This window comes from Suricata suricatta, chromosome 3 (genome assembly GCF_006229205.1).
Source record: "Suricata suricatta isolate VVHF042 chromosome 3, meerkat_22Aug2017_6uvM2_HiC, whole genome shotgun sequence".
Classification (NCBI taxonomy): domain Eukaryota; kingdom Metazoa; phylum Chordata; class Mammalia; order Carnivora; family Herpestidae; genus Suricata; species Suricata suricatta.
This window is the reverse complement of record NC_043702.1, coordinates 131,114,278-131,124,040: the sequence shown is the minus strand read 5'-3', so window position 1 is coordinate 131,124,040 and position 9,763 is coordinate 131,114,278.

The window sequence follows — 9,763 nt, the reverse complement described above, 5'->3', positions numbered from 1 at the left end:
CTTTTCAGTTGGACAATTTTATAATGTTAACAAAAACTTTAAAATGTTTAAATTCTTCATTGACCAGTATTTCTTCTTTAAGGAGTTCATCCTACAAAAGTATACACTGTTAAAGAGATTCAGGTGTAAGGATGTACAAAATTTATGTGTAGGGATGTTTACTATAGATCATTGACACACACAAAAAAATCCTTGAAACAACATCTTTAACAATAGGTCAGTTTATTAATTGGTGGTATATCGACATGATGGCACACAATAGGAAAGACAGTGTAGTGTACTAGAGGATAGGCTTTCAAACCAGACAAACTAAGGTTTAATCCCAACTCAGTTAGATACTTGCTGTGTGACTTTAATTATCTCCTAGACTCAAATTTTTCATCTGTAAAGAAATGACAGTAGAACCTACTCCACATAGATATTATGAAAATTAAATGAAAGAATGTATGCTTCTAAACACACATTATCTAACACTTGGAATTATTTTTTCTGTCCATTACAAATTATGTTTTAAATATTACTTCTGAATATAGGGAAATGCTTACAATTTAATGTTAACATTGAAATTGTATACAGATAGTGATTGTAATTATAGTATAATTCCAATAGTTCTACAACCCATTGGTATGAATATATTCACGCCAGACTTTTCTTTCTCATTAGCCCCTTGCTGAGTGACTGCAAGACCTCTGCTCTGTCTCCCCAGTCATCCCCAGGCATTTCTGGGAAGCCCCTGGCTAAATCTCATGTGCATTCCATTCCCACAGCATCCAGGCTACTTCTGGTGTCACCTTGTCCAGAGCAACCGGCTGAAATTTTTTCAGCCTCCCAAACCGGTTCTACTGTTAAATGTGATCTGACATTCTTTGCACTTTTTGGCTTTGGTATCTGAACCTAACCTGAAACATTCTTTAACTGTCCATGGAGAATTAATGCTGCTTGGCTTCTATAACTTCTCTAGTAATTATTCTCTTTCATTCATTTTTTTCTTGTCATTTGTACCTCAAAATCAACATCTTATATGATGCCCTATCTTTAAATTGTTCTTCTTTCATAGGTATAATTTTGCCACTTACTGATTGACTTGTTTACTGATAGTGACTTAGTATCTTAAGTTAGATTATAAAGTCCTCAGGAGAAGAGGCTAGGTTTTATTTTTCTTTAGTATCCCCCTGTAGCACTCAGTATAATTCTACCACTGACATGAAGTATGAACTCAGGTAATTCTTATTAATGCAGCCCCAAAGATGCAGTGAGACATAAATCATGTAATAGATAGCTATGGCTCAGCAAGAAATTATTTTATGCTAATAGGATGGTCCTTTGTGTGTTGATTTCTTCTCTTCTTGCTCCACACTACCACTATCCAAAACTCAGCCCAAAATAATGGAAAGGCAGGAATTTCCTGGTCTGGGCTCCTCTGACCTGGCAAATTCCCCCCTTACATGGGCTGTTGAGGCTGCTGAAGCAGAAACATGCTTCCTTAGGGAGCAAAGCAGGTGGAGGCATGGGGATGCTGTATTCAACATGCACTACCCTTATTCTTGGTCACTTCCATGTGCATCCTTGCATCGGTTTCCTTTTTGGTTTCAGGTGAAAGTGAATATAATCTCATTCACACTAACTTAAACCAGCATCAGCCTTTGTGGTCTGAGCTAGCTCCTCAGATATGACCAGAAATCCTTTGTCTCACTAGCCCTTCAGAACAAGGGGTGATGTGGCAAGACACCCAGTGCTCACCCATGACTCCTCAACCTCTTCTACATTTCCTATCTTCCCCCACAGACAGGTTGCAGCCATCTGACTATTTCTGCCCAGTGGACTAAAGAGAAAGAACATATGTCTCCTTGAGGTCAAGAAAGTTAAAAACAGGCAGGCCTCCTCCATTCCTCTTCTTTATAATGATATTGGACAAGGAGCCATTAGTCACAAGAGGGAGGACAGCTGCCAGATCCACACTAGAATCTATGTGAGCAAAAACTAGGTTAAACCACTGAGATTTCACAATTTGTTATTGCAGCATATCCTCTTCTGTCCTGACTTACATAGATGACATTCAGAATATTTAATAACTGGTAGAGGGTAGGCACTGATCTATCAGAATAAATGCAATAACCAATCAGAACAGGAATTGGCTGAAAACAGCTAGTAAGACTTGACTATCTGAGTCCATACCAGTTAATAGCCCAGAAAAACCCTACAGATTTGTGCTGATTTTATAGTGGATAAAATTGAAGTTCAAACATCAAGTGACCTGCCAAAAATTAATGCCTTTTAAGTGATATTCAGTCCAGCTCTGTTTGATACAAAGCCCCACTCTCTATCTTGGCATTCTGCCTCCTACTTGTTGAATAGTGCCCAAATTACCTCAACAATTCATCAAAAGTTAGGCTGCAAGAGAACTCTCTAAATAGCTTGTTTATCTAAACAAGGATGAGGTGGCCCAACAGTACAGGTTTATTATTGCATTTTCTTTAACTTGAACCTAGTCTTGCCTCAGTATAGAATAACACAATTATATCTTGCCTTTTAAAAATTTTTTTCCTTTTGTTCTTAGTCATCATTAACCCTGAAACTGTATTATTTAGTTTGATACATCCAACTTTATGATATATCATATACATTAAAAGGGAAAGAGAAAATTAAATGGGATGAAATGCTTGGCTTTTGGCATGGTTCTTTTGTTCCTGCTGCTCATTCTTCATTTAAATTCCTGTTTCTTTTCTCCATGACATGATCATCTCCACAGCAACTAACTATTGTATCACAAAGGATGGTGCCAGTGAGTGAGAACTGATCAGCAGGAGCTGAGCAACACTTCAGCAACAGTAATTCTATTTTCTTATAAATATCTCTAACTATAATAACTCAAGGAAGAAACAGATCATTCCTTTCTTACCTTCACCTCTCAAGTACAAGCCGCACTCTCAGTACAATAGCTTCTCACAAAAATATTGTATGTTCACCCAAAGTCGGCTTTAAGAGCATATTCCTATGTAGAGATATCACCTGTTATTGCAAGGCAAACATGTGTCTACACTGAAAAGTAGGTACAAATTAAATTAAAATCACCCAGATTGCTGTGTGATTTAAGAGTAGAAATCAAAGCAGGAGCTGCATTTTACAGATTGCTAACAGCATTCAAACAAGTCAAAACCTCTTGAAAAGTGAAAAGAAAGATACAGAAATAGTTACTTGGCAAGAGGACAAGTATTGTCAGAGCTTCTCTTTCTAAAGAGGAAATGTGGGGTGTGCCTAGGTGGCTCAGTTGGTTGAACATCGGACTATTGATTTTAGCTTGGGTCATGATCATGAGGTTGACAGATTGAGCTCCGTGGCAGGCTGTGCACTGAATATGAAGCCTGCATGGGATTCTCTCTTTCTCCTTCTGCCTCTCTCCTCTGCTTGAGCTGTTTCTCTCTCTCTCTCTCTCTAAAATAAAAAAGAAATAAAAATTTTAAAACACAGAGGACATTTGAAATGGGAGTGGTGTCAGGAGCTTTTATAGGTGGTAATCACAAGAATGATAAGATGCATTAAACTTGAAAGGGATTGGAATACAATACAGTCTCAAGGTAACACTTTGGCCCGCAGAATTCTCCAGGGAAGCTAAAACCATAGTACATCCTAATGATGGAATCCAATAGAACAGTGGATGATTACTAGATGCTGTCTACTACCCACTGTTTTTATATTGGTTTTACAGAATTTAAAGCCAAATTGTATTTATAATCTATAATACACAATCTTATAAGTGGCATGTGTTGTTTGAAGAATATCAATCTTGCCTCTCCCACTCAATGACAAGCTTCTTGAGGGCAAGTACGATGTCATACATGACTATCCTATGTCATATAATGGTCAAGACTATCCATAATAAAGAGGTACTGTCTCAATTTAATATTGAAATGACAAGATCCTCATTCTATATTATCGTAGAAAAATATTACTGAAGTTGACCCTCTCTGCTCTTTTAGCCCCAAAGTTCAAATGAGTTGGGTAGTAGAGTGACCCACTATTCTGGGTTCTCTCATCACTGGAGTCCTCCCACATCCTCAAGCCCATTAGTCTTCTAATTCCATTTTACCCTTAACCTGGATTCCACTGTCAACCATCCCAAAGAAATGCCCTCCTAGTACCTTAAAGCTCTAGCCTGTGCTCTTTCATAATCATATCTGATCTTTTTGGATCATCTCTCTATTGTCACTTTCTGTGGTCTCCAGCCTGATAATTGTTGCTGGAGGAAGTCATGGAATTTTGTTAACATAGCTTTCTCTAAATTCACACTTTTCACCTCAGTAGGCCTGCCCAGGAATCCTGTAGGTCATCTCTTCAATGATTCCTTAATACTGTCTACATATTCAAAATTTTTAACTAATGTAGCAGGGGCACTTGAACTGCAGCAAAAGGGTCTGAGAGAGGCTCCTAGCTGCACACTGGATTTACCCTTTAATTGCTGACTGAAGGTCCTGAGAAAGAAGCCAGGTTGCCTGGGCAGATGTTTTCCAACTGATACAAAAGTGTGACAGTATTCTGAAAAAGTAGTACAATAATGTGGTTTAAGCCAACTGAATATCAGTCCTGTTTTCAACTATAACTCTTCTGAAAACTGTCTCTTCCTTTTTCTTTCCCTCAATTCATCAGCTTTTGTATATATTCATTTAACAAATATTTATTGAACATCAGCATCATTCTAAATAAACAAAAGAGACAAAAATCTCTGTTCTGTGGCCTTACATTCCTGTGGGAGGTGACAGATAACAGAAAACGAATACACCAAGTAAATCACATAGTATGTTTAAAGTGATAGGAGCTATGGAAAAAATGAAAAAGGAGAGGGAAGGGGAGTTCAGGACTCAGGGAGCAGGTGAAGATTTTAGATATGGTGTGAGGGTTGGGCTCATTGAGAAGGTGACTTAAAGAGGCTGAGGGAGAAACCACGTGATGAGGAAAAGCAGCCAGGGCAGAGTAAACAGGCCACACAAAAGCTTACTTTCTACAAACTCCTCATTATCAAAAGATGATATAACTTTCAACCTCTTGCTCTATAGAAATCAAAGTTATTGATTGGTAAATGATGTCTGTGGCCTTTCTTCCTTTTCATTTCTAAAACATCTTTATATTTTTTTTCCTTCACATTTTGCGTAAATAAGTGTTTCTCTTTCCAAAGTTTTCTGCTTTCCTATATCCTCCCCCAGCAGGATCCGCCACTACTCTCCTCACCTCATTTACCCTTCTTTCCATCATCTACAATCTCTTTTCATTCTGTCTCTTTCAGATATGCAGAAGTATTTTCTGAATTAAAATCACCATTGTCATTTAAATGCTTCTTCTAATTATAGGCTATTTCTTTCATTTGATGTACCTTCAATTTCCTCACCACCTATATTGGTTCTTTTTAGCCTTGATTTCTGCCTTCTGCCCCCTTCAAACAACTTAAACTCATCTCTTGATTCCTAAAATCAAACTGTACCTTTACCCTGTTCACAGCTCTGTCAGTTGTAATTATCATTTTTCAGAGAAGACTGGTTTGTAAAGAAATCAACTACTTGAATTAAAATCAGTATTCAATTTGTAAAGTTGTAAGATTTAAAGCCTCAAATACACCCTGCAATTTAACGCTGCTTATCTTCCCATTTGGTTCCCTCTGTCATAGGATGTTTCATTCCCTGCCTGCCAAAATCCTGCTTATTCTTCAAGATCTAAGTCTCAAATGCTCCTTATTTGAAATTTTCCTCTCTCTGCTCTCCTAACATTTCACTTATATTACACAGGAAAATGGTTTTACTAATAGCTGTGCAAGTGTTTATCTCCTTCAGAAAACTGTGAGCTTGTTGAGGACATATACTATGTGGTATTTTTGTTTCTGTGAGACAGTCTTGAGAAAATGAGAATTCCTTATTTTCTTGACTGTTTTTCAGATATTTTGGGTGGTCTTTTACCTGGCAAAGTGTTTTTATGTAAGTATTAATGAAACATTCACTCTATCACTCTGCACTAGCAGTACTAGGGGCTGCAAGATTGAATTCTTGGCAAAAATACTACATTGATGCTAATGACTGTATTGATAACACTGCAAGTACTTTCCTAGCACAGAACTGCTGTGGGGCAAACTGTAACTTCTAGTATCTGGGGGTGGCAACATTTTTCCCATTAGACCTGTTCATGGGACATGGTTTTGGTCATTCTTCCTAAGGCTTAGCCTTGAGTCTAAAGTTCCAATATCCCAGACATTTTGGGAACTTCTTCATACCCTTTAATAAAACTCCCTTTCTACTCAACCAAAAGTAGATTTTTTTGCTTATAACTAAGAACGCTGACTGAAAAGGATATTTTCCTTAACTCCCCATAGACCAACTAAGTCAGTATCATAATATTTAACAAGACTTTAGTCATAGGGATAATACAATGAAAACACAACATTGAAAGTAAACTATCACAAGCTCCTAGATATTTGCTACTCTCAAGGTCTGCAAGTCCACTCTATGCTCTTAAGGAGAGTTGCACTGGTCTCTGCACCTAGTTTCTGACATGGCTACATGTGCAGAACTTAGCTTTATCCATACAAGGTCCAGTTATCCTTAGGCATAGTGCCTAGGGCCCACAATATTTTATGAACATGTTTTAATTTTAATTTCTTAAAGTGAAATTTTTAAATGGATATAATAAATATAATATATAAAATTATAATAAAAATATAGGAATAAATCCTACCTGGATTAGATAATATAGTAATAAAATGTGTGTGTGTGTATGTATAGAGAGAATAGTGAAATCAAAAATAGACCCATTTATATATAGTTAACTGAATATTACCAAGATGCCAAGTCAGTTCAATGAGATAGGGAATTTTTTAAAGTTTATTTTTATTTATTTTGACACAGAGATAGTAACCAGGTGAGGGGCAGAGAAAGAGGGAGACAGAATACCAAGCAGGCTCTGATGCAGGCATGAACTCATGAACCATGAGGTCATGACCTGGGCTGAGATCAAGACTTGGAGACTTAACCAACTGAACCACCCAAGTGCCCAAAGACAGGGAATATTTTTAAACAATTGGTGTTGGAAGAACGGTAAAAATGTATGGAAAAAATAAACCTCAAGTACTAACTTTGGCAGCACACACACATATACAAAAATTGAATGATACAAAGAAGTTAGCATGGCCTTTGTGCAAGGATGACATATAAATTCATCGACTGGCCCATATTCAAGAGTTGACTTCAAGTATTTTCACCACACACAAACCTTACTGGATTTGTGAGGTACTGGATATGTTAACTAGCTTGACTATAGAATCTATTTCCAATATATATCAAATTCTTACAGTACAGCAATCTAATTAAATAATGATAAAAAAACATAAGTAGAACTTTCACCCCAGAAGATATAGATGGCAAATAAGCATATGAAAAGTTGATCAATATATGTCATTATACTAAAATAACAATGAGATACTACTACACACCTATTAGAAGGCCAAAATCCAAAATATTAACACCACCAAATGTTGGTAAGGGTATGAAACAACAGGAACTCTCATTCATTGCTAATGGGTTTGCAAAATGGTACAGCCAATTTGGAATACAGTTTGGCAGTTTCTTACTAAACTTAATATTCTCTGACCATGTGGTCTGGGAATTGCACTTTTTGGTATTTACTCAAATGAGTTGAAAAGTTATGTCCACACAAAAACCTGCACACAGTTTTTTATAGCAGTTTTATTCACAATTGCCAAAATTTGGACACAACTAAAATGTCCTTCAGCAGGTTAATAGATAAATAAACCACAGTATATCCAGACAATGGAATATTATTCAACACTAAAAAGAAATGAACTATCAAGTCATTAAAAGACATGGAAGAACATTAAGTACATGTTACTAGTGAAAGAAACTAATCTGAAATGGCTACATGTGATTCTAGCTATATGACATTCTGGAAAAAGCAAAACTACAGAGACAATAGAAACATCAGTGGTAGGAGCGCCTGGGTGGTTAGGTTGGTTGAGCATATGACTCTTGACTTTGGCTTGGGTCCTGATCTCATGGTTCATGGATTTGAGCACTGCATCAGGTCATGATCTCATGGTTTGTGGGTTCGAACCCCGCATCGGGCTCCATGCTGATGGTGTGGAGCTTGCCTGGGATTCTCCCTCTCCTTCTCTCTCTCTCTCAAAATAAATAAACTTAAAAAAATTCAGTGGCTGTCAGAAGATGGGGGAGAAATGGATGAATAGGCAAAACATAGAGGAATTTAGGCTATTGAAAGTACTCTGTATGATACTATGATGGCAGATACTTATCATTATACATTTGTCCAAACCCATTGTATAATACTAAGAATGAACCCTAACGTGAATTATGGACTTTGGGTGATAATGACGTATCAGTTGATAATGGTGTGTTTGTTGATTATTGCAAATGTACCACTCTGGTGCAGGGTGTTAACAGTTGGGGAGGCTACGCATATGTAGGGGCAGGAGTTAGATGGGAATTCCTTATACTGTCTATTCAATTTTGCTGTTAACCTAAAACATGTCTAAAAAGATAAAATCTATTAAAAATGTAAGCCATAAATGGAGAGAAAATATTCTTAATACATATATTTGATAGGGAACTTATACAGTAATATATAAAGGACTCCTGCAAATCAAAAATCAAAGGATAAAAAAATTTTTAACAGGCAAAAAACAGACATCTCACAAAAGTAGCTTTGTAAGTGGCCAAAAAAGCACATGAAAAGATATTCAACATCTTTAGATAACTGGGGAATATGAATTAAAACCATATTGAAATTCCACTTGACACCCACTAAATTGGCTAAAACTAAAAGACAACATCAATTGTTGGTGAGCATGTTGTACAAGGGGAACGCTCACACTGCTGATGGAGTACAAAATGATACAGTCTCTTTGGACAACTGTTTGGGAGCTTCTTATAAAATTATATACCCACCTAATGACCCAGCAGTTCTACTTCTAGGTATTTTTCAGAGAGAATCAAAGTCAACATTCACAAAAACTTGACCAAGAATGTTAATAGCACCTTTATTTTTAGTAGCCAAAAACTGGAAGCAAATACAAATATTCATCAGCAGGATTATGGATTTTTTTTTAAAAATGGTGCATATGTATATAAAGAATATTTGTAACAAAATGGAATAAAGTACTAATACAACAATATGGGTGAATCTCTAAAGCATTGCACAGAGTAAGAGAATCAGACACACAAAAATACATATCATATGATTCCATTTATGTGACTTCAAGAGCATAATAACCCATGATGATAGAAATCAGAACACAACTGCCTATCTGGGAAGGGACACTGACAGAAGGAAGACATGAAGAAATTTTCTAGAGGTGAGGGAAGTGACTTATGTCTTCATTGAGGTGGTATTTACCTGAGTACATACATTTGTTAAAACTCATATCCAGGGCACCTGTGTGTCTTAGTCGGTTGAGTGTCCAAGTTTGGCTCAGGTCATGACCCCAACAGCTCGTTGAGTTGTAGTCAGGCTCATGTCAGGCTCTGTGCTGACAGCTCGGAACCTGGAGCCTACTTTAGATTCTGTGTCTCCACCTCTCTGCCCCTCCCCTCCTCAAGCTCTGTCTTTCTCTCAAAAATAAACATTAAAAAAATTTTTAACCACTCATATCCAATTATACAGATAATATCTATGCATTTCATTGCATGTAAATTTTATCTTCATAAGAAAGGAATGTTATCAAGAGGAGCCAAGATGGTGGAGAGGAAGGGAG